This window comes from Cibotium barometz, chromosome 13, assembly GCF_041138505.1.
Source record: "Cibotium barometz isolate CiBa-2024 chromosome 13, ASM4113850v1, whole genome shotgun sequence".
Taxonomy (NCBI): Eukaryota; Viridiplantae; Streptophyta; class Polypodiopsida; order Cyatheales; family Cibotiaceae; genus Cibotium; species Cibotium barometz.
Genome location: NC_141058.1, coordinates 38638972 through 38665498, shown reverse-complemented (window position 1 = coordinate 38665498; position 26527 = coordinate 38638972).

The window sequence follows — 26527 nt, the reverse complement described above, 5'->3', positions numbered from 1 at the left end:
ATTCAATTACTATTTTACTGAATTTCTTTCTTTGAATATTCACTTAAGTGATTTCTAAATTAGTTACGAATTCCAATGAGGAATAGATTAATCATTTATCTGAATATTTCGATCTTGATAGATTTCCTGAATTCTCTTTTAACAATCCATGTGAATATAAAATGATAGAAATTTCTCTCTTAGAGTATTTTTTTTATTCATTTATCAAATACTCATAGAATTTAAACATAGAATTTACAAGAATTCTAATTTTGATATAAAAATTCTTTATGCATATATTTATGCATAAAAATCAACTTCAGTGGTGGGAATAACTCTTTAAAAAAAAATCCTTTTATGCATCTATTTATGCATAAAATCAAATTTAATAGAAATAACACTTTTAAAATAAAAAGAATTTTTTTATGCATCTATTTATGCATAAAATCAAATTTAATAGAAATAACACTTTTAAAATAAAAAGAATTTCTTTATGCATCTATTTAGGCATAAATATCAATTTTTATAAAAATAACACTTTTATAATAAAAAAATTTCTTTATGCATCTTTATATGCATAAAGTCAAATTTAATAAGAATAACACTTTTGTAATTAAAAGAATTTCCTTTATGCATCTTTCTATGCATAAAAATCATATTTAATGAGAATAACACTTTTGTAATAAAAAAAAATCCTTTATGCATCTTTCTATGCATAAAAATCAAATTTAATGAGAATACCACTTTTGTAAAAAAATCCTTTATGCATCTTTCTATGCATAAAAATCAAATTTAATGAGAATAACACTTTTGTAATAAAAACAAATTCCTTTATGCATCTTTCTATGCATAAAAATCAAACTTAATGAGAATAACACTTTTGTAATAAAAAAATCCTTTATGCATCTTTTTATGCATAAAAATCAAATTTAATGAGAATAACACTTTTGTAATAAAAAAAAATTCCTTTATGCATCTTTCTATGCATAAAAATCAAATTTAACGAGAATAACACTTTTGTAATTAAAAAAATCCTTTATGCATCTTTTTATGCATAAAAATCAAATTTAATGAGAATAACGCTTTTGTAATTAAAAAATTCCTTTATACATCTTTCTATGCATAGAAATTAATTTTATTAATTAATATCAGTGATATCACTACATATTCATAGGTGAATATGTACATGGAGTAATTAGAATATTTCTTTTAGATGCAAAAATGGTGGGAATTACTCTTTTGGAATAACATAGTAACAAACTTTCTTTTCCACAAAATTTTGGAAAATTTTACCATAACCTCCTTTGTATGGCTGACCAATTCTCATTTTTATCATTCTTTAATTGACTTAAATTAACCCAAATTAGATTCATACAACTCTATACTACACAATTTTGTAAATTCAAGAGAGTAAACAATAAGAAAAGTTAATTAATCTCTTGGTGAATCTCTCTAGGATTAAGAAAGGCTAGAATGTAAAGAAGAGAAGGGGTGGCCTTTTCCTCAAGGGCATATCATTTGAATTTAATTCAATCAATTGTAAAACATGAAAATCAAGAAAACCATAGATTTAAAATTAAACAAGTAAGAAAATTAGCTTACATGGAGCTTGTAAGATCTCCTTTGGCTTGAGGGATTGATGGTTCTACTCTTGTTTGAAGCAAGAGTGGCCACAATTCACTTTGGAGAGGATTAGGCCAAAAACAATTGAATTATTAAAAAATTCAATGTAGATGGCTTAGGGTAGGAGAAGAGAAACAGTGCATAAACACCATTAAGCTTTTACAAAGGGAGAGGCTTCTATTTATAGAAAAAATTGAGCCTCTAACAAAGCAAACTGATTCTAGAATTTTCTAGATCAGTTTGGTCAAATTTTGACCATTTTTGGGTCAGTTTCGCTTACTTTTTGGATCTAGTTTTGAAATAGGAGAGAGAAGAGATGAAAATATCTCATTTTATTGATGAAAAATTGGGGGTAATGATGAGAAAAAGGTGCCTACTTGATGAGGGGAGATCCCCATATTGAGGTGTCAAAATTCAGTTTTTTAATTATTTTCTTTGGTCCTTAGTCCACTCTTCATCTTATGTGAGCATTTACTCATTTTTGGGGGGCTACATTTGGATTAATCTTATTGGTCCATAGAAACCTTAATTGGACCATAATCTCAAAATTTTTGAAAATCTGGACCCTTAGACTAAGGTCCTTTATACCTATTTTTAATTAATTTCGAGTGCACATTGGAAAGTTATTTTTGTATTTATGTTTTCGGGGAAATCATTTTAGACACTAGGAGGATTTTTATATCCAAAAATATCTCAATTTTGAATTACCTCTCTCTAGACATTTTCTCTCTCCAAGCCAAAACAGGGTAAAATAGTATCTTTCTTTTATTTCAGAGAGGGGAATAATTATAAGATCAGAAGGGGAGGTGCTTATACCTACACACCTCCAAAGTTGGAGCGAGGAATCTTATAAAAAATAAAGGAGAGTAACAATTATATGGCCTCAAGACACATGATTGGCACAAGATATTACAGGTATTGTTACGTAATTTTGTAGGCTCATATAGTAACTTGTTCATTCTCTCTTTATGGTACGTAATTTTTAGGCTCAAATACTAACTTTCATTTTTTTCCTATGCATTTATTCTTCCAATTTGCATAGTTCGTTGTTGTGGAGAAAATAAGGTGAGAGAGGCTATTTACAAAATGGGAATCTTGGTGAGGTATGAATCTTCTCTTCAATTCACTCACGCTAAGTTATAGTTTTTGTTTGGTATTCTCATGCAATCACAAGTTATGTATAATAAATAGTACACATGATTGATATGTATTTAAGTACATATCCTTAAAGAAGATAGATCCTACATCCATTAAGATGGCTCGTCTCAATGCTATTGAGGTAGTGTGTATGATCGAGGAAAACTTTCTTAGAACAATTTTCAATAGTCAATTGCATCTTGTGATGCATTTGGTTGATGAAGTGGCACTTTGTGGTGTTGTTCATTTTTTATGGATGTTTTTTCTTGAAAGGTTCATGAAAAACTTAAAGGACTTTGTGAGACAAAGAGAAAGGCTAAAAGTAAGCATGGCAGAGGGATGGTTGCTATTCAAAGTCTCTTGTGTATATCTCATAACATCTCTCTCGCATAGATTCTTCCATGCCCCATGATTGTGTAGAAATGAGAAGGACGACTGACTAATCACTAATGCTCCACAAAGAAAACGAAGGCAACAAGGAATGGGTGAAGAATTATGCCAAAAAGTGAATACATTTGTCATGAGAATATATTTTAAGTCCTCTAGAAAAATATTATTTATCCCCTCTTGAGTAATTTGGGGACGCCTAGATTACTCTTGCGTCATGCCGGCTAGGTTAATATCGTGGGTGACACCACTATAAATATTAATACGTGCGGTATATGACGTATGTTTGAGGCCACCTATGATTATTTCAGTTAGGTTTGTATGGCAGGGTGATTCTTGGGGTACTTACGCCTGGTAGTCATGAGTTGGTGATGATTTGTGCCTGTTTAATATTTGTGGGATTAATTTAATAATTAATTGGGCTTATATTTTCAGGTGATGAAGACTATGGGAATTGAAGAGTTTACTTTGGAAGAAATGTCTTGGATCATCACATTTCATTTTTGGCAAGCATAGTAGCTTGTAATCTTATTAAATGATTTTTCCATTTTGAACATTAGGAAAGATACATTTATTTTTGTGGAATTTATTAAAGCCTATGGCTTTACCCTAGTCCCAATTTGACACTCTATTTTTGTTAAAGAAGAGTGCCGTGCTCTCTAAAAAGCACATCTTGTATTTTGGTGGCTATGGCCTAATTTTGGTGAAAAGGAAAGCTAATAAAGAAATACTCTTGTGTGGGGAGAGGCCACGCACAAGAGGGGGGAAGATTGCACCCAATATGGTCTTTTTGAAGCTAAGTATTTTTGTTTAAGTGTTTAATTTTTCAATTGCTTTGATTTAGTTGAAGCTAACAAGCAATGGTTTTTATGATTGAATTAATTCTCTATCTTTCCACAATCAATTCCTAGAATAAGATTCCGGTTGCAGTGGTATCAGAGCTTGGTCTAGGAGATTTGTGGAGAAGGTAGGAAAGGGCTTCAACTTCTCAAAAATCAAGAAAGTGCAGGAATTTATCCAGTGGACAGAAGGGTGTTTTGCAGGTCTTTACCCAAAGGTCAAAGATTCAAAACTAGATCTACTCTCAAACCCACTCACCACCTTGCAAAACCATCCCTCTTTATCAAAAAGCGGTTTTCCCAAATTCTCAGTGAAATCAGAATCTGACCGTATGGATGGAATCCTCATAGCCAAAAACCTCACGGGTAACTCTCAGAAATCAGAAAGCTTCAAGGTTGAGCAAATCTATAATGGACGGGGGAGATAAATCCATGCAAAAGCCATCTCATAATCCATAATAATCTTTTGGAGCAAGAGGCGCCCGGCGGCAGCCTGCCGGCGCAAAACGCGTGGAGAGAAGAAAGAGAAAAAAAAAAGCTTCAAGCCTAATCAAGCTTAAATCCATAAGCTAATCTCTCTCTAATCAATCTTACTTTTCCCAATCCCCATGCAAGTCACATCACTCCTTTTTCAACCTCTACTTTTCCCAATTTCCAAATTTGAGGAGAAATTCAAAGGTTTTACAATTCTGAAAATTTCTGGCTGCAGAAAAGTGATTTACAGGTTTTAAAAAGCTTGGAAATTGCCTAGAAAAGGCTAGAAAATTCCGAAATCACTTCTGAAAAATTCTGAAAATTTCAGAAAAATATTACAGAGTTTGGGCAAGGTTTACAGGACTGTTTCAGCAGGTTTCAAAGTGCAGAAAAATTATTTCATCAACAATTCGACTAGCCCAAGACTCTTGAATCACGCGGAATTGTCCGGAGCGTACCAAGAATTCAACCCCAGCAGCAGCAGCTCGAGTCAACATGATTGAAGAAGACGACAATGAAGAAGAATCATTCGAGCAAGAGGGTAATTCCGATCCAGATTACTCAGAACAAGAAGGTAAACCTCATGTTCATTCTTTGCTTAAAATAAAAGGAACGATAAATGGACATGAAGTTCTTATTTTGCATGATGATGGTAGTACACATGATTTCATTTCTGAAAAGGTACTTAGAGAATTAAATCTTCATTCTTCACCTACGCACTATAAAGTCAAAGCAGCATTTTCTGGAACAAAGTATAATTGTATGCAAGTAGTGAAAGATTTGGATTTATGCATCAAACCTTTAACAGAAAAGAGGGATTTCTTAGTTACACCTTTACAAGGGGTAGATATAATTTTGGGTATGCCTTGGAGACACAAATACAATCCTATTATAGACTATGACACTCATAGTATTTCTCTAAGGAAGGACAATGAAAATATTATCCTTCAGTGTCAAGTCAAAGGAGAAATGAGTCCTTTGTTGAGTCACACTCAGGCAAAGAGAGCTCTAAGAAAAAGAGATAAGACTTATATGGTATGGGTTAACCAGCTTGATGCTAAGTTGGACACATCCAAAAGACCAAAGTTTGATTCTTTTATCTCCAAATTTAGTGACTGTTTCATGGAAGATCTGCCTCCAGGATTACCTAAGTCTAGGCCTGAGGATCATAGCATTGACTTATTGCCTGGAAATTCCCCGCCTTGTAAAGCTCCCTATAGAGTTAACAATTTAGAGCAAAGAGAAATCCAAAGCCAAATAGAAGACTTGCTAGAGAGAGGCCTTATTCGACCTAGTAGTTCACCTTTTGGAGCTCCAGTACTTCTTGTTAAGAAGAAGAACGGAACTTACCGAATGTGTGTAGACTATCGTGCATTGAATAAGATTACTGTCAAGAACAGATATCCTATTCCTAGGGTAGATGATCTTCTTGATAAGCTTAGAGGATCAAAGGTTTTTAGCAAGATTGACCTAAAGTCTGGGTATCATCAAGTCCGTATGACTCAATCTGATATTTTCAAGACAGCTTTTAGAACCCAAACTGGTCATTATGAGTTTTTGGTTATGCCATTTGGTTTGACCAATGCTCCAGCTACTTTCAGCCGTATGATGAATCGTATATTCCTTAAGTTTCAAAGTTTTGTTATAGTGTTCTTTGATGACATTCTTGTTTTTAGCAAGGATCGACAAGAGCATGAACAACACTTGGAACAAGTGTTCAAACTTTTGAGAGAAAATGAATTGTATGTCAATCCTGAAAAGAGTTCTTTCTTTCAAGAGGAGATTGAATACTTAGGACATATAGTATCGGCCGAAGGGATTCGTGTAGATCCTAAGAAAATTGAGTGTATTGCTTCTTGGCCTACGCCTAGAAACATACATGATCTTAGATCTTTTCTTGGCTTATGTAGTTATTATAGGAAGTTCGTCAAGAATTTTGCTTGTATTGCCAATCCTTTGACTGAACTCCTTAAGAAAGCTACAAATTTCAATTGGACTGATAAGCAAGATAAATCTTTTGCAACACTCAAGAATGCTTTAACACAAGCACCAGTTCTTACACTACCTGATTTTCAAAGACCATTCTTTATAGTAGTGACTGATGCTAGTGGCAAAGGATTTGGAGCTGTTCTTATGCAAGACAACCATCCTATTGCATATCAAAGTAGAAAGCTTAAGCCTGCAGAGCAAAATTATAGCACTTATGACAAGGAATTAGCAGCAGTAGTGCATGCTTTGAAAATTTGGAAGCATTACCTAATGGGCTCTGAATTTCTTATCAAGACAGACCAACAAAGCATTAGGCATTTGCTTACGCAACCTCTTATTTCAGATAGACATATCAAATGGGCAGCTTTCATTCAAAGTTTCCAACCTATGATTCAATATCAACCTGGAAAAGAAAATGTTGTTGCCGATGCTTTGAGTCGAAGACCAAATATCAACAACATTTCTATAATTGAAAGTGAACCATTCGTTCTCATGAAAGAAACTTACGAAGTTGATCCAGATTTTTCTCAAATATGGATCAAATTGCGTGAAAACAATTGGACACCTCAAGGAAGTTATTCACATAATGATGGTTATCTTTTCTTTGAGAAGAGATTGTGTGTTACTCAACCTTACAGACAGCTTGTTTTGGAAGAGATGCACCAACCACCATTTGTCGGACATAGAGGAGTTTCTGCAACACTTCAAGTAGTTTCTCGAGAATTTTATTGGTCCCATTTGAAGAATGATGTAGCTAAGTTTGTAGCTGAATGTAACATTTGCCAAACAATCAAAAGCTACAAAGGCAAAGCTTTAGGATTGCTTATGCCTCTACCTATTCCTGATAGACCATGGGAACAAGTGTCTATGGACTTTATTACTGGCTTCCCTACTACTTCCAGTCACCATGATATGATTTGGACAATAGTGGACAGATTTAGTAAGCAAGCCTATTTCATTCCATGCAAAAAGACACTAACTTCTCAGCAAGCCGCGAACATATTTGTTAAGCAAATTTTTGTTCATCATGGTCTACCCAAAGTGATAGTTTCTGATAGAGATTCTAAATTTTGTAGTCACTTTTGGGTTGCTCTTTTCTCAAACTTAGGCACTAAGTTAGATTTTTCTACGGCTTTCCATCCGGAATCGAATGGACAAACTGAAGTTACAAATAGCACTATCTTAGATATGCTTAGAGCCTATGTTTCCCAGCAACCTAGTGCATGGGATAAGTACATACACCTACTCCAATTTGCTTATAATAATACTCCTCATACTGCAACTGGTCGAGCACCATTTGAGATCATCTATGGAAGAGCATTGCCTATTCCGGCTACTAGACTCTCTCATAAAATAGAAGCAGCCGACCAATATGTTAGAGACTTTGATCGCATTCTATCTGAAGTGCGTGATTGTATTCAAAGAGCTCAAGAGAAGTATACATCTCAAGCAAATAGGAAGCGCAAAGATTTTTCATTTCAAGAAGGTGATTATGTACTTTTGAGAATTGAAAAGCGTCGATTAAAGAGTGTGGAAAAATTCCCTGCAGTGAAGCTAGCGCCTAGATATTATGGGCCATTTAAAATCCTTCAAAAGATTAATGATGTGGCCTATAGACTAGAGCTTCCATCTAATTGGAATATCCACAATTCTTTTCATATCCATCTCTTGAAACCTTTTCGAGGAACACTTCCTACTCACCCAACATATGAGGAACCACCTCTTATTGAAGGAGAGGAAGAAGTATTAGTTCCTGATGCAATCATTGACCAAGAGATAACAACAACAAGGACAGGTAATCAATACTTCAAGTATCTTTTGACTTTTAAGAATCATCCACAAGAAGATGCTAAATGGATGCCTGAGAAATTTTTCCGAGTTTACCCTGAAATTCTTCATTCTTTTCAAACCCAGCAAATCCGCAATTGAGGACAATTGCAAACTCAAGCAAGAGGGATGTCATGAGAATATATTTTAAGTCCTCTAGAAAAATATTATTTATCCCCTCTTGAGTAATTTGGGGACGCCTAGATTACTCTTGCGTCATGCCGGCTAGGTTAATATCGTGGGTGACACCACTATAAATATTAATACGTGCGGTATATGACGTATGTTTGAGGCCACCTATGATTATTTCAGTTAGGTTTGTATGGCAGGGTGATTCCTGGGGTACTTACGCCTGGTAGTCATGAGTTGGTGATGATTTGTGCCTGTTTAATATTTGTGGGATTAATTTAATAATTAATTAGGCTTATATTTTCAGGTGATGAAGACTATGGGAATTGAAGAGTTTACTTTGGAAGAAATGTCTTGGATCATCACATTTCATTTTTGGCAAGCATAGTAGCTTGTAATCTTATTAAATGATTTTTCCATTTTGAACATTAGGAAAGATACATTTATTTTTGTGGAATTTATTAAAGCCTATGGCTTTACCCTAGTCCCAATTTGACACTCTATTTTTGTTAAAGAAGAGTGCCGTGCTCTCTAAAAAGCACATCTTGTATTTTGGGGGCTATGGCCTAATTTTGGTGAAAAGGAAAGCTAATAAAGAAATACTCTTGTGTGGGGAGAGGCCACGCACAAGAGGGGGGAAGATTGCACCCAATATGGTCTTTTTGAAGCTAAGTATTTTTGTTTAAGTGTTTAATTTTTCAATTGCTTTGATTTAGTTGAAGCTAACAAGCAATGGTTTTTATGATTGAATTAATTCTCTATCTTTCCACAATCAATTCCTAGAATAAGATTCCGGTTGCAACATTCTGTATTCTAAATAGTTCTATCATCATGGAGAAGGGGATTGGGAGATACAAGGATACAATCAATAGACAAAAGGATGAGAGAAGCGCTTTCAGAAGAGCAAATAGATTCTTGCCATTCTCACTTGGGTTAGAACCTCTACCAAATGTGATCAAGATATAATGGCTTCATATAGCTTAAAACCTCTACCAAATGTGATCAATATATAATGGCTTCTTATGGCAATATCGATGGCATCAAAAAAAGGAGAGATGATCACAAGAGGAGCATGAGCATGCATGAGGATGTGACCCTCCTAAAGTAAGTATATTCTTCATCTCTGTCTCATGCTTTGATTGTTATATACCTTATTTAATTCACTATACTAAATATCATGCTTTTGTTTAATGTTAGTACAAACTATATAATACAATATGGTTAGAGGGAAGGCACTTTCACATGAAGCATGTGGATTTGAAAAGAAACACATTTGATTGTGGTTAATGGAAACTTTTGAGGAAACTTTTGAGAAAGAAAGTCGAGCCAGTAGACATGATACCAATGTCATAGAGGACAATCTTGAGTATTATGGAGCTATCCAAGATATTCTTGAGGTTGGGATTAGAGCATTTAGTCTATTTATCTTTGATGTAAAATGGTTCAAGGTGATATATAAAGGTGCTCAAGAAACTGTGAAGAAACATCTAAATGGGTTTTTTCATATTAATTCCATCAAGTTTTGGAATTATGAGAAAGATACTTTTGTACTACCTCAACATTGTTAGCAGGTTAGTAACCCAACCAATCACCGATAAATCTTGATGTAGTACAATAAAAGTGTAACCCCTTTTTTTGTGATTCCATCAAGTTTTGGAATGATGAGAAAGATACTTTTGTACTACCTCAAAAATAGGTTAGTAACCCAACCAATTAGCAGTAAATCTTGATATAGTATAATAAAAGTGTAACCCCTTTGCTTTCGGATTTTAGGTTTTGATTCACACCGATCGAATTGATCCAAAGTGGTGGTATGTTATACAAGTTTCCCCTCATTCAAAACATATATTTCAAGATCAAGATGTTGAGACTAAATCTTTGGATGACGTGCAAGTAATACCTCAAATCGACTCATTGGAAGAAGACAATGATGAAAATGAAGAAAACAGTTTAGAGAGGGCGATCAAGAGCATCACTACAACACATCGGGAGTATAGCAACGCTTTTTGGTAGCATTTTTACAACATTTTTAGAAGAAAAATATCACGGATTATTACATTGTTAAGTAGTGAGTTATTGTTGCTGCACAACGTTTTTTCGCTACTTTAAAGCGCTGTTTGCAGCGAAAGTTTACTATCCAACAACGAAATTTTGTTGTCCCAACAACATGCATAGAAGCGAAAAATTACTGCTATAGTATAAAAATATCCTTCTTTTTTGCCGCTTCTTTTGCCATTGTGTAGTTTTATCTTTTGAATACAATAAACTTATACTCTATGTTTTTTTTGTAGGTTTATGCTTTATCTATCACTTCTACCTCTCCTACCCTATCGTCCTTAAACTCAAGAAAGGTATGTCTGCTCTTTTAATTTTTCTCCGATGCAAACAAACTTTCCATATGAAAGCTTTCCTGTGAGTATTATTGAAAAATGTGGTGCCAAAGAGCAGAAGGAAAATATGGAGTGAGTGTGAGAAGCCACATCACCTAGTGAGAATTATCCCATGTACAAGAGAAATGCCAAGTTTGTGCTCTCCTCATATGAAAGGAGGACATTTTAACCATTGGAATACAAGCACAACATCTCAAGTCTTTTTATGAGTACATGTTTCCATCATGTAACCTATCTGAACTTGAGTTTAAACTTAATTAACACACACTCATCACAATGAGTCTTGTTCAATTTTATCCACCTTAGATTAGTGTTATCATTAGTGTAAGATTAGTGCATGATTAGGTAGATTTTTTATCATTAGGAGAGCTTGATCCATGATTATCAACATGGTATCAGAGCTTAGGTACAACTCTCCTAGTTTAGGTTTAGCTCATAGCAAATGCTTAACATTTCTCTCATTTTTCCATGCAACATTAGGGTCTCACACATTGAGATTAGAGAGTTTTCTTGACTGCTTTCTAATTAAGATTTTCTCATTTTATTTATCTTTATTGGAGCATTAGAATAGATAGGGCTATTTTGCAAGCAAAGAAAGTGATTCTACATTGTAGCACGAGGAGAGAGCGTTTCTCTATCCGCAGTAAAGTCTTAATTATAAACTCTACAAAAACTATGTAGAAATCGCTTCATCAGCCTATCTTTGGCATCACTAGTTTGCACAAAAGCAGTGCATGTGCAAGGACATGGAGGAAGTCTAGTATATTATAGCTCACCGTGGTGATAGATAGAGAAAGCAGTCAAAGGAAAGTAGCAAGGAGCTTGCAATCTCATGAAACGAAGGTAGTAGCAACACTAGCTAAGCATTATAGTGGCAAGAATTGGCTCTAAGCTTGAGTAGCTGCAATGACGTCTACTGCTTCCTCATCGCATAGAACAGAGGCCATAGCTCAAGAAGGTGCGAAAGAGACTGAAGGTAGCTACAGAGCTGCTCACGCCTTAACCCATCACCTCAAAGAAGGAGACCAAATATCATAGCATCGCCATCGCCAACAAACACACAGTAGCCCAGCCACTAGCAGTCGCGTAGCATGCACAACTGAGAAAAGCAAGAAGGCGGGCACGATGAAGAAGTCAGTTCACTGTGCAACTCACATAGGTAGAGAAGAGGAGAAAACAACAAATTCAACGACCACTGAAGAACCAAACGCCATCGCCAGTCTCATCTCACAGCAGAGAAGAAGAGCCTTCTTCACTGTCTCAGTTCTGAGGCACCCCATATTTGCAAGCTGCTGGTCTACAGATGCGAGCAGAAAGATGAATACATCTCGGCCTCCTCCACCGACAGACAGCAGAAGAAGCTGCACGAAAGAAGCATCAAAGTAACACCTACAAACTCAACCACTACCCTAACCTAAATTACATGTTTTAAAAGCCACCAAAAAAGTGTTTGTCCTACCCTTTAGCACCGATGATGTAGCCAAGGTAGAAAAAATCCTACTTCCTACAAAAAGTGGTTGTAACTAGCCCCTAAGACTAAAGTGGTTGTAACTAGTCCCTAAGATTGATGATATACTCAAGCTAGAAATTTACCCTCACCTAAGAGACAAAGTAGCATTAAGGGGGGGGAAGTGCCAAAGTAGCACATGGTCCAAAGTTCCTCATAGCGCATAGGGGAATGTAGAAAGAAAAAATTCAAACAACATTATGTAACCAACAGTAGCCCAAAGATTTGGCACCAAGGAGGAGTGTTGAGAGGATTTTATATATGTTTTTATTAGGGTTAAGGTTAGGGTTACTAATAATTGTTTTCCTTTATTTAGTTTGATTTTGTAGGTTATCCATACATACAAGACTCATAAGGTAAGAAATCTCTCTATTTTATTTTTCCTCTCTTATGCTTTTACATGTTATAGGGTTTGTAAGTTTTTGAGTTTTTAACATTAGGGTTTGTTAATTTTTCTTCCCTTTATGGAAATCCTTTTGAGAGCTATGCGTCCTTTAAGAGGTGGCAATATGCCTTAGCCTCATGCATGAGTCTAGTGCATAAAGCTTATACATAAGTCTCATGTATTAGTCTAGTGCCTAAAGCTTATGCATAAGCCTCATGCATCTATAAACGCACCTATAGTCACTTTTCCTTAAAGTGTTCATAGATTCATATCTCTCGAAAATTTTATGGCTAATGCATAAGCCTCATGCATAAGCTTTATACACGAGGATTATGGATAAGGATTTATGCACTAGTCTCATGCATGTTGATTATTCAGAAGCCTCGTGCATAAACCTTATGTATAAGCCTCATGCATGAGACTTATGCATTAGCCATATGCATAAGCCTCATGCATGAGCCTTATACATAAGGTTTATGCACGAGGCTTCTGAATAATCAACATGCATGAGACTAGTGCATAAATCCTTATCCATAAGCCTCATGTATAAAGCTTATGGAAAAGTAACCATAGGCGCGTTTATAGATGCATTTTGACAACGTGCTTTAAAATGTTACAGGTGTGTCTATAATCGCGTCTATATGCGCATCTATTTATGCATCTATATACGTGTCTATAAATGCGTCTATACTGATATAGACACGTTTATAGACACGTATATAGACACACATATAGATGCTTAAATAGATGCCTTTATAGCCTATGTTATAGATGCGCTTATAGACACGCTCTGGAATTAAAAAAAATCCAGAGAGCTGCTTGTGCAAATGAACAACTGCATTATCTACACATGCATCTACACATGTAGCTACATTTTCTGCCATAGAGCTCTTTGGTTTTTGGTTTTGCTTACTTGTATATAGACAAATCAAGATCAACAAAGATATCAACATAAAAACTTAAATTAAAGATAGATATGCATAAAAAGATTTGTGAACACATTTCGAATATTGATTAAAGTGATGAAAAATAGGTAGAGGGAGAGGGAACACACACACAGGAGCAAACCCTAACGTATTACTCAAACCCTAGCCATAGAGGGAATATGTAGATGAGCTTGGGCTATCAAAGCTCTCAACACTCCCCCTCAAGCTCATCCCATGTACTCCCAACACAGTACGGAAGTACTCAAACTTCTCCCTAAGTGACTTTGTAAAGATGTCGGCAACCTGCTCTTCAGTCTTCACATACTGCAAATCCACTGTACCTTCCAACACTTTCTCTCTGACAAAATGATAGTGGACCTCTATATGTTTGTTGGTCCGCACATGAAAGACCGGATTCTTGGCCAATTGTATGCTGCTCATGTTGTCACAATGAATGACAACCTTGCCATGAATAGGCTCACCCAAATCAACCAAGAGACTCTTTAACCATAATCATTCACATGTAGCTATGGCTACACCCCTATATTCAGCCTCTCTACTGGATAAAGCAACAGTAGGTTGCTTCTTATTGCTCTCACCATTGCACTTCCAAATGTAACGGCATAACCACTAGTGGACCTCCTGTCATACGAGCTACCTGCCCAATCTGGGTATGTGGGGCCGTGTACATCCAAGCCTTTACCATGCTCATAAAGAAGACCATAATGTGCAGTGGTCTTTACATAGCGCATAATGCATCTCACTACATCCACATGAGGTTTTCTGGGGCTTTGCATAAATTGGCTTATTAGCCCCCATAGCATAACTTAGATCCAATCGTGTGATAGTCATGTAAATAAGATTGCTAACCATCTTTCTATACATAGATGGACCATCCAACTCTTCACCAAAATTAACCCGCAGCTTCATATTCTGCTCCAAAGGTGTACTCATTGGCTTACACCCTATCATCCCATATCTTGCCAACATATCCAATGCATGTTGGCATTGCACTAACCATGTTCCTGCATGGTCTTTGATTACTTCAATCCCAAGAAAATATCTAAATTCACCCAGGTCTTTCATATCAAACTACCCACTCAATGCCTTCTTGACATGCATAACATCGGTAGCATGGTCTCCTGTGATAATCAAGTCATCCACATAGATGACAAGCAAGATAATCGCATGATATATTTTCTTCACATAGAGTGAAGAATCTGTTGAAGAAACCTGAAATCCAATGGAGATAAGATTTCAGCTTATCTTGTCACTTTAAGCACGAGGTGCTTGCTTCAAACTATATAATGCTTTCTTTAACCTACATACATGAGTGGGGTACCTCGGGTGTACATATCCTTTCTGCCTGTGCCCATATAAACTTCCTCTTGTAAATCACCATTTAGAAATGCATTTTTCACATCCATTTGATGCATTTCCCAACCATTTGTTGCAGCCATAGCAGTGACTACTCTCATTGTTCCCATCTTTGCAACTGGACTAAATGTTTCATCATAGTCAAAGCCTTGGGTTTGTGCATAACCCTTAGCTACCAGCCGTGCTTTATGGCGCTCAATGGAACCATCTCATTTGCATTTCACCTTATAAACCCATTTGCAAAACCAATGACATTCTTGCCTTATGGTAAGGCAACCAAATCCCAAGTTTCAGTATGGACCAAAGCTTCCATCTCAACATCCATTGCCTTCTCCCATACATGCTTCCCAATAGCTTCTGCATAGCATGTAGGTTCCACATGCTTCACCAAAGAGGTCATATATGCATAATGCATAGCAAAGTCATGATATGTCAACCTGTCAACTGGATACATGACCCTTTGGGATCTCCGCAATGCATGGGGTCACTCTCAACACATGTTACTCTAGCATGTGGAGGCACATATCTATCCTACCTTGCACCTGGTGTGCATAAAGTTGGTATGCCAAGTTCCTCATCCAAACTTTTTGAACTTGACGACTCATAACCTATAATGCCAATTCCTTCAACCTTCTTTTTTCCTTTATCCATAGTGTTCAAATATACAAGTGAATAGGGTGTGTGCGGGAACAAGCCCTTGGTTAGAGGCTATAAAAGAGAATCTGTAAATTTGAGAGAACCTATGAAAAGGTGAGAAGAATATACTGGGAGAGAATAAAGGGTAGCATGAAAAGATTTAGGAAGTGGAGATATTCTGGGAGAGGTGGAGAGAATCAAGCAAAAGAGGTGGAGTGAATCAAGGAGAAATCAGTGGGATTAGATGCTTGGATGTAAACTCTATAAATTGAGGCATTGGCCTAATGAGAATTTGCTGGTTTTTTATTATCCATGCCTACATTAAGCTCTTTGTTAATTACTCACTAATCATGTCTTAATTATTTACTAATCACTTTGTTAATGATGTTGATTCTAGTATTTGATCCACCATAGCTTATCACATTGCTGTAATTTTAACATGATATCAGAGCCAAGCCTAGAATCCATCAATTTGTGAGCCCATTATCTTGCTAATCACTTTGCTAATTAGGAACAATGGATGCAAGGTCAAATAAATACTACTCGTTGCTCTCTATAATGTAGTTTATAAACACTTGTAAGTATCATAAAATACTCTTTTGATGCAGTCTATTATCTTCAAAAGCACTCTCCACCAATATTGTTCCATGTAGGGGTTGTGTATGTATCAATACAAAGCATGGGACACCAGTGGGTATCTTTATGATCATCATGTGGCAACCTATGCTTGAGCCAATTCCTTTAATTTTGAAGGTGTTGGTGATAGCAGCACTACCTTGAAGGGCTTCAAGGAGGTTAATAGATTCTTCATTTACTTTCAAATTTCTAATGGCCCATCCCATTTTTACAGGGTTATCGATCATCTTTACTTTTCCCTATGTCCGAATGGTTACAAGATGAGGGTGCCTAGTTTTCTTTCAATGGGCACCCTTAGTTTATACTTGAAACAGGGATTGTTCCACTAAGAATCCTCAATCTGGTGGATTTTTCAAAGAAATACACATTGGCACCTTTTTAAGAGATACAATTGAGTATTGCTTCTCTCAGTAGGTATTCTTTACTGTTGATTTTAATGAGTATTGTTTAGACAATTGGTTATGGTTTCATTTAATTTTTAATTTTTATCCTTCAGAAGCTGATTTTTAGAGACGATTGCAAATTAAGCACTTTTAAATCAAGAAAAGAGAAAATTGAATTCAAATTTAAAATGTTAAGCACAATAATACCCCGAGTACGGCTTCTTCTGAGATTGAACGAGTAACCAATGACTCGTGAAGTTTTGAAATCTAACAGCTTCAAACCAAAGTTAGCAGCATTCTAGAGTCTAAATGATGGATAGAAAGTGCCCCCACCATGAGATCCTGAGGCAATCCCAAAAAATTTCCCTTTAAGAATCTCGATGGCCCAATGAACACCCCAGGCGTGCACCCACTATATGGGCCCTATCCATGACCCCGCCCGGGTGACATGTGATGCCTAAAAGTGCCTTCCCCAACCATTCGGGAGCTCATTTCTTGCCAAATTATGCATGCACATATCCATGGTAATTGCACCCACTAACACTTCAGAACCACAGATGCCACCCACCAATCCATGCAGACAATGCCCACCATCCTCCCTTCTTCGGGGCATGCCTCCCTACACGTACCCCTTGCCACTTCACTCCCCTCTAGACCCTTTCTTGGAAAAGTGGTGCACATACCCTCTGCCCCTATGTACACCCCTCCTAGATAAGTGGTGCTCTCTCCCTGACACACCTACCATACATGCATCTAGCCTAGATGGAGCCCCCACCACCCAGATGCACTTCCCCCACTCTTGACACTCCCTCCATGTGCAACCATCCCCTCCCTGCACCTATATAAACCCCCTCCCCTCCCTAGAGTCTGGGAGGTAGCACTCACGTAGAGACTGCCACTATCTCTAGGACATGTCCTATGCTCTTCTTTCCTCGAGTCTAGGAGGTAGCACTCACGTAGAGGCTATGCTCTAGCTCTAGGACATGTCCTACGCTCTTCTTCCGCCTGTGTGAATAGACTTAAAGTCACCCACTTAACCTTTCTCATCTAAGGCTAGATGTACCCAAGCCTTACTCTCTCTTGTGAGCCCTCTCGCTAAGGACACCCTCTCCAAAAGTCCCCCCCCCCAATGTCAAGAGACTTAAAGGTGAGCTTAACTCTTGTTCTCATTAGGATTTTGGGCAAGCTTTTGGAAGCCCAAACGGTATCTTTTTCCAAATCTGTTTGATCTATTAGTTCATCCTCTCTCTCTCCTAGTGATCTCTAGTATTTCACATCCACCCCACTCTCTTTCTATTATTCACAAAAATAAGGGCCCTACTATGGCACCGAAACGCCACCGAATCAAAGAATCACATATCATTCAGGGCCAAAATGAGGAAGCACGAATCCATGAAAATGACTTCGTCCCTTCCATAAATGAATCGTCATGGAGATGAGATAACTAGGTTGGCCTTATTTTTAATTCTCCTAAATATAAGCAACTTATTCCTTTTGGCTTAAAGTTAAGATTCTTAGGCTTAGGAAGGTTTCTTTCCTATTAGATGAACTTATAAAACGATTACGTCTAGCATTGTAGAAACATCACACCTCTCTTTTAAGTTAAGTAGCCTAAAATATTAAGGCTCCAATATAGATATTTTTCCACTCTTTCGTCCTTGTATTTGCCCTTAAGTAAGGCTAGTAAACGAAAGTGTCCCTCTGTTTGCTCATATCCTTGTACTTTTTAGAAATTGAGTTTTCATCAACAATTAGAATCCAAGGTACTTAGCTGCATATCAAAAGGATCTCCTTATTCCAGATAGGGCAAGGACCTTAATTAGGTTGCACCCACCATAGGATTAGGGTTTCTTAATCACTATAATTAGGAATTTTATTAGGAAACTTTCATAGCCATCATCTAGGGCACCATGATTCTAAACATGGTATCGGAGTCTCCCCTTTCTCTTTGAGATTCTCATTAGCATCATTTGCTCTAATCACAAGATTAGTGTACCTAATCCCAATCTTATCTTCTTCTTCCCTCTTATGGCCAATCTTTCAAGGCTCCATTCTCTCCATTAGCATAACCATAGCGCTCAATAACCCCTTCTCAGCTTTAATATATCATGTTCATTATCATCACTTGATTAGCAAAGCCACAAGATTATCTCCATCTCTCTCTTTGTGGTGGGTGAGATTGCAATGCTTAGCCATTTCTCAAGAACTTTTGGAGGCACTCTTAGGACACTAAGGACCCCCTCTACAATATTGAAGGAAGGAGAAAGAGAGACACGATACACCAAAGACAACTCCCAAAAGTGTGTGAAAAGCACACCAAGGTTAGGTATATATAGGTGAGACCTAGGGTTAGGTTGGGCAAGCTATATATAGCTCCAACACCCCCGCTCAAATAAAGATCTCTAGCTGTGGATTAAAAAACCCTTGGGGAGTAACAAGGGAAAACCAACATACCCCCATATATGCCTATCATTTTATTATTGTATTTGAAGTGTTACAATAGAAATATTATAAGTACAATGGTCACAAAGACCCTTCATAGCTTGTAGAGCAATAGAATGGTCCAAATAGATGTTCAATGAGGTAATATAGAAGCATTAACATCCGATAGTTGTCCAAATAGATGTCCAATAGAATGGTCCAAACAGATGTCCAATGAGAAAATATAGCAGCATCAACATCCAATAGTTGTCCAAATAGATGTCCAATAGAATGGTCCAAACAGATGTCTAATGAGACAATATAGCAGCATCAACATCCAATAGTTGTCCAAATAGATGTCCAATAGAATGGTCCAAACAGATGTCCATGAGATAATATAGTAGCATCAACATCCAATAGATGTCCAATAGAAGAACATTAGCATCCAATAGTGGTCCAAATAAATGTGGAATAGAATAACATAGGAGCATAGTTGTCCAAATAGATGTCCAATGAGATAATATAACAGCATCGGCATCCAATAGTTGTCCAATAGAATAACATAAATAGAATAACATAGTAGTGTCTAATGGTCATCTCATCCAATAGTTGTCCAAATAGACATCCACTAGAATGGTCCAAATAGATGTCCAATGAGATAATATAGGAGCATCAACATCCAATAGTTATCCAAATAGATGTCCAATAGAGTAACATAGTAGCATCTAATGGTCATCTCATCCAATACTTTATCCAAATAGATGTCCAATAAGATGGTCCAAATAGATGTCTAATGAGATAATATAGCAGCATCAACATCTAATAGTTGTCCAAATAGATGTCCAATAGAATAACATAGTAGCGTCCAATGGTCATCTCGTCCAAGAGTTATCCAAATAGATGTCCAATAGAATGGTCCAAATAGATGTCCAATGAGATAATATAGCAGCATCAACATTCAATAGTTGTCTAAATAGATGTCTAATATAATAACATAGCAACATCCAATAGAGTATATGAATCAATCATATGTCATCTGTATGATACCAACCATACCTGCTGTGCGCACCCACTTGGTAGGTTGTATCATAAGTGAGCATATAAAATGATATGTTAAATGGCATAAATCAATATGGCCAAACGACTTAGAGCATATAAAATGATATGCTAAATGTAATAGACACGGAGTTGCTTAATAATATCAACCTCTATTGCGTGCTTAATAGTGATGTGATGAAAAGATGGAAATGATATGCTAAATGTAATAGACACGGAGTTGCTTAATAATATCAACCTCTATTGCGTGCTTAATAGTGATGTGACAAGATACGATGATGCAAAGCCAAGAAGACAAGAAGAAAGGGCCCTCTTTCGTACACACCACGGATCTCGTGTGCCATACCCTCAGTATCTAAGAGCACATCCAAAGGATATTCATGTGGATTGGCTACTTGACAAAATGGAGAAAGTAGAGAAAGACGAGGGGATGCATATCACAATGGAAGAATGGGAGTATGCTAGGGGATGCATGAGCAAGGTTAGTATATAGAATGTTATGCATAAGTTAGGAGCTTTCAATAATTTAGATTGCTTATTTGATTGATTTTGTCTTGGTGTAGTGCACTATGTTCAATGCTATATGGTGTCAGGGCAAGCATTTTCGCACACAACAGATTGATGATAAGAGAAACACACAAGATTGCGGCGTGATTGCTAGCTTTGAGGGAGCCAATGGAGCCATGGATGATTATTGTGGCATAATCCAAGATATTATTAAGCTTGACTTTTGACGCTTCTTTGTGTATGTTTTGGATGTAAAGTGGTTTAAGGACGTGGTGGAAAGAGGCCCTAATAATGCAACAATCAAACGCCATGCAAGTGGCTTTGTAACTATTGACTCCACAAAGTTTTGGAAAAGTAAGAAGGACACACTAGTACTACCGCAACAATGTGAACAGGTACTGTACACACATATAAAAATACTCACTTTTAAATATTTGATACCTTCGATGCAAGGAAAATAACATGATTGTATTTGTGTTTGAATTAGGTTGTCTATCAACCAATGGTGGATAATAATAGATGGTGGCATGTCATACCTATTATGCCACATTCCAAAGTGATGTATAGTAAATTTACGAATATGGAGCATATGGAGGATGATCATGGCCATGGAGGTGATGATGATCGTGATACGAGAGAGGAGGATGATCATGAGATAGGAGATACAGATATTGAGGCCATTACCTGTGAGGACGAGCCTACCATTGGTGATGCTGATTTCGATGAGCACATGAGTAGCACAAGTAGTAGTGGGTTGAATGTATTTGTAGATCTATTGTCTGGATTTTAAAGTAGATAGTTTGGCAAGGGTTGATCTCATTGAGGATGAGATTGAACCGTAGCCCATCTCATTGATATTGGCAAGTGTTGATCTCATTAAGGATGAGATTGAACCATAGCCTCATCATTGATATTGGCAAAACTATTTTACATATTGTCTCATTCTCCTCACCTCACTTAATTTTTGTATGTGTGGGTTTGCAAAAAAGCATTGATGTTTTTGTTAAAATTATGTGCTTTGGTAATCATGGGCAATTTTTGGAAAGCAGTGATGTACATTTACCAGCCTACACCAAAATCTCACTTTTTGTATAATACGCGTCTGATTCTCAGCGTAGACACACTAATAGACACGCTAAAACACGTGCAAATAGACGCGCTGTTAGACACAGTGTTAGATTCTCAGTGTAGATGCGCTAATAGACGCGTCAATACACGCACTATTAGATGCACTGTTAGACGCGCCGTAATTTCTCTATTCAAGCAATGCCTATAGACACGCCCGCTATTTTGCACGTCTATCAAGTGCATCTATAGTTACTTTGTGTTGTTGTGCAACATCGAGTTGTGTGGAAAAGTTGATGTTTTGCATCAACTCGATGCAAAACATCAACTTTTAGCCTAAAAGTTGATGTTTTGCATCGAGTTGATGCAAAACATCAACTTTTCCACACAACTCGATATTTTGCATCGACGAGTAGATGCAAAACATTAAGTTTTATGAAAAAGTTGATGTTTTACATCAATTTTTCCATAAAACTTGATGTTTTGCATATAATTAAAGAAAAAATATACCTAGGATAAGGTGATATAGATAGAACATAGGTTTACGGCTAAGGATGTGAAAATATGGTCGCAACCTTTGACTACAAATTTGAGAGGAGGTCATTAAAAAAAATCCTTGTCTATGTAACCATGTAACCTTTGTATCATAAATAGTATCGCTACATAGTAGATGCCAAAAAATCATGATAACAGAAGAGCTAGATGAGATAATCCATGATAACCTGTAATCCATTGGTTTTAATCCAAATGTGCAAGGCTCTATTGATTAGAAATACCACAAGTTGATTGATTCGCCAATCTTGATTTATGTTCTACAATTCAATTTTGAAGCTGAAGAACTATAAGCAAATACACGTGGTGCGACCATCTATGTCGAGGAGGGGGATGCATGTGAGCTTGAACTCTGCCATGCCTATGTGCAGTAGTATGCTCTCTAAGCATAGGGGACCTTGAATCTACCATCATCGTGAAAGCTCTAAGCTCTTCTCTACCACCAAGCCAGAAGCCCCTGTACACAAAGACAATGTTGCGAGACAAGCAAAAATTGCATCGCTCAGCATTCTTTGCATGTCCTCTAAATAGTTATAACCAGAGTTCATTCTACACTACCCTTAGACATACCACCTTTCAACATCCTTCACATGCACTATAAGTAATTATAGCTTAAGCTCATTCCTACACTACTCTTAGATATACCATCACCTATGTTCATGGCTGTCTAGATCAAACATCAACATATACATACTATGAATTTTTTCCACCACCACATATTTACATGATATAGGCTACAATTTCTTCCCGCCACCCTTATCCATATTGCATAACAAAAATTCCCTTCATGAAAACAAAAGCCTATGTGGGTCAAAATTTACACCCATAGGCTATATGATGTTTGCCTCTAAGATTGTCCTACTGAAAAAATATCTCTTTTAACATGCTTAGGTTTACTCAGAGCCTCCATAGTTACCATCTTCTACATATATATATGAATACAAGTCTACCTTTGCACACCTATCAGCAGTTGACCCCTTTAAACTCTTAGCTTAATTTATAATGGTTTTTAAGCATTTCTCTCTCTCCCCCAAAGAATGGTCATTCCTATGAACTATTCTCAATTCAAATGAAGCTTCTCATGAAGCATTTCTCTAATCTAAAAGTAATTTCCATGCTTGTCTGATTGGAGGCCAAAATAATGGCTTTTTAATACTTTTATGCTATTTAACTTATGGTAAAATTAAGAATCAATCCATAATTGGACAATGATTCAATTAGTGGTTATTCTAATCACATGAATAATACTAAACTTTATTCTTTCAATTTTTTTTGAGAATTATCAGTAATAGCAGTGGAGCTATGGTAAAATTTCTGAAAAATAAACACATAAATCATTTTCATTTATATTATGAAAAGAGGACTTCCTACCATATTCTAGGATTAATCATCCTAGATTAATTGAATGATTCTCATTATAATCATGTAAATTTGATTTTTATGTTTATGCATAAATAGTTAATTAGGAAAAAGAGAAATTTCTAGTAACCCACTTTTATGTTAAAAGAGTAATCCCCCATGACAATGGAAATCCACGTACTCCAATGAAGTAAGAGAAAAATTGTGATGCTAAAATAATGCATATTTTATTTAAAAATTAAAAAAGGATTTTAGTTAAATTTATCTTTTGCATAGATAAATTTTAAATAATGAAAGAGAAATTCCCACCATATTGGAATTCAAATGTTTAAATGAGAAAAGTGGATTTTTTAGCTTAATGGAATTAAGGGATATTTTATGTAATTTTTAAGAAGAATTTAAGTAGATTTAATTTATGGTAAAAGAGGAATTCCCACAATAATTGGATTGCACTCATTGAATTGAGAAAAAGAAGGATTTCAAGTTTATTCAAAAAAATTAGGTATTGATATTTTAGTTAAAAGAAGAATTTTTATGATATTTAAGAAAAGATGGATTTGAATTAAATTTTAGTGTCAAAAGATGAATTTCCACCATAATTCTATCTAATGAATTAAGGTTGAGAAATTATGTGGCATAAAGAATATCTTTGGATATTTTAATTGGTATAATCACTAAATGTATATTTACCCAAAACTAGATGTTTATCTGAAGGGAATCCTTGTAGAACTAAACCAAATGAATTTGGTTAGACTACATGAGGGATAGACAGTAAACCTAATTGTCCTTCTCTCGATCTGAATCAGACAAAAACTTCGTGTGACCAATTCCAGTTACTAAATCCAAAGAATAGACTACCAAAGCTAATCTAGTTTTTCCTTGACCAAACTCACCAAGAATCTAGTTGGACAATTGGACAAAATGATGGGTAGATTACCCTCATGAGAGATTAAGGATCCTCATTATTGAAACTGGGAATTATGGAAAAAGGGTTTTCGAAACTGATCTCAAACTAGAATTTTACTTGCATAGGAAACTCTGTTTTTTCATTCAAAGGACTGTGTTACGCCAGAATGCTGGAGGAAGTATTTGGCTTATGTTTTTCTAAGAGGAGGTTTGTTGGAACAGCTGGCTGCGAATCGTCATGGAAGGTTGCTCATGGCAAAGCCTGTCAAGGTCTTGACCAGCCTCGGTATGGTTAAAATGGTGAGCTTTTGGTACGATGGGCGAGGACCAATGAAGCAGTCCGTGAGTGAAGTACTAGGACACCTAAGGAGGATCCTAGAGGGTTCTGACCAAGCGATGCACGGGCTCACGGTTGCTAGGACACCCATACGTACGTCGAGTAAGATTTCGGATGGACAAAAAGGAAAGATATTTGGGAACCAAATTTTGATACTAGATCTTGTTGGTTGGCCAACTGGTCAACAGAGAGTTCAGAGAATACATTTTTGTAATACAAAGGACTCCAAATTTTAGAAAATGATGATCACAAATATTATGTTTTCTATTGAGGGATTATTTTTAAAGCCAGTCGAATCTGTTATAAATGGCAAGTTCATATTGGGTGTGTACGTGGTATGCCTACCTTGATTTTTGCATGAATCACTGGCTAGGGGGTCTGGAAACTCTTTTCCTCAGTACCCGGCAAAAATCCAACCAAATCTTTATAAGGAATCCCACCAATTCAATGGGTCGGCGGGTGGTTGGCTAACCCATGGGGGCCAGATGGGGTTAGGCTAGATCAGAGGATTCTTGAGAAACAACTAGATATGATTAGTTATGTTATTTAGTTTTAAATCCTGAGAAGACCTTGTTGTGTGGAAGGGGATCATTGGTTGTGCCTCGTAAATGAGGAAAAAAGCGGTGATTCCATGGACCAAGTGCAAGTCTCTTCTTGATCTAACCATGTGACTTCAGGTTTGGTCAGATTAGTTTATCTAGTTAAGACTTGACTCGTTAGAGTAATTTCCTCAGTTAGAAGAATTTTCCCAATTGGCAAAATTGCCCATGCCTTCCGGAGGAGTCTTTCGGGTCCGGTCTTAGAGGGGCCGCCCAGGCTAGCCTCTCATCCCAGACATCCACAGGGTGAGGCCCTGGGTGTGTGGACTCCGCCCCGCACGGGAGGCCGACACCACTTCTACCACCGGCAGGAGCCTCAAAGCGGGTGGGGGAGCTCACAGAGAAAGAAACAGACATTCAAGAGTGTGTGAAGAATATACTCTTAATATAGATGACCTCAAGTTAAAGTGAATTTCCATGTGCTGCCTTTGGGAAGGTATGATGCCATATTAGAAATAGATTGCTTAGTGCCTAGAAAGACCAAGATATTATGTCATGAGAAGATAGTTTGCATGATTGGAGATGATGGTAAAGATTATTGATTTTACAGGGTCAAAGATGTGATTTAGCAGTTAGAATGATGTCTGCTTTGCACTATGTTAAAGAAGAAAGAATAGGTTGTCATGTATACATCGTGGAATTGCTGATAGAAAATGTTAAAGAATAGAAAAAGAGTGATGAGCATCCGTTACTTCAAGATTTTTCAGAATTTGTTTCCGAATGATTTGACTACTTTACAAGATTAAGTTACTTTGTATAATGGCTCAAGATCTATCTAGTTTCTTATTTGGAGGTAGATTTTGTAGAATTAAGATTAGTATGCTCTTACTCTAGAGTTTAGGAAGCTTACTAATCTATGTATCCTTCAAGATAAGATCTATCGGAGATATAAATGAAAGAGAGCACAATACTGAGAGAAAATAATGCTATAGTAGTTAGAGTCTAATAGTTCAAGTGATTATTGAGTATGTTGATTTTATCCAAGACATAGGTAAGAAATGAAGAATCAAGTTAAGAGCTTATTATATCAAGTTAAGATCTTAGACAAGCAAGTTGTCAAGTCGTTCTTTCCAAGTCTACTTGAAGAAATCTCAAGATGAA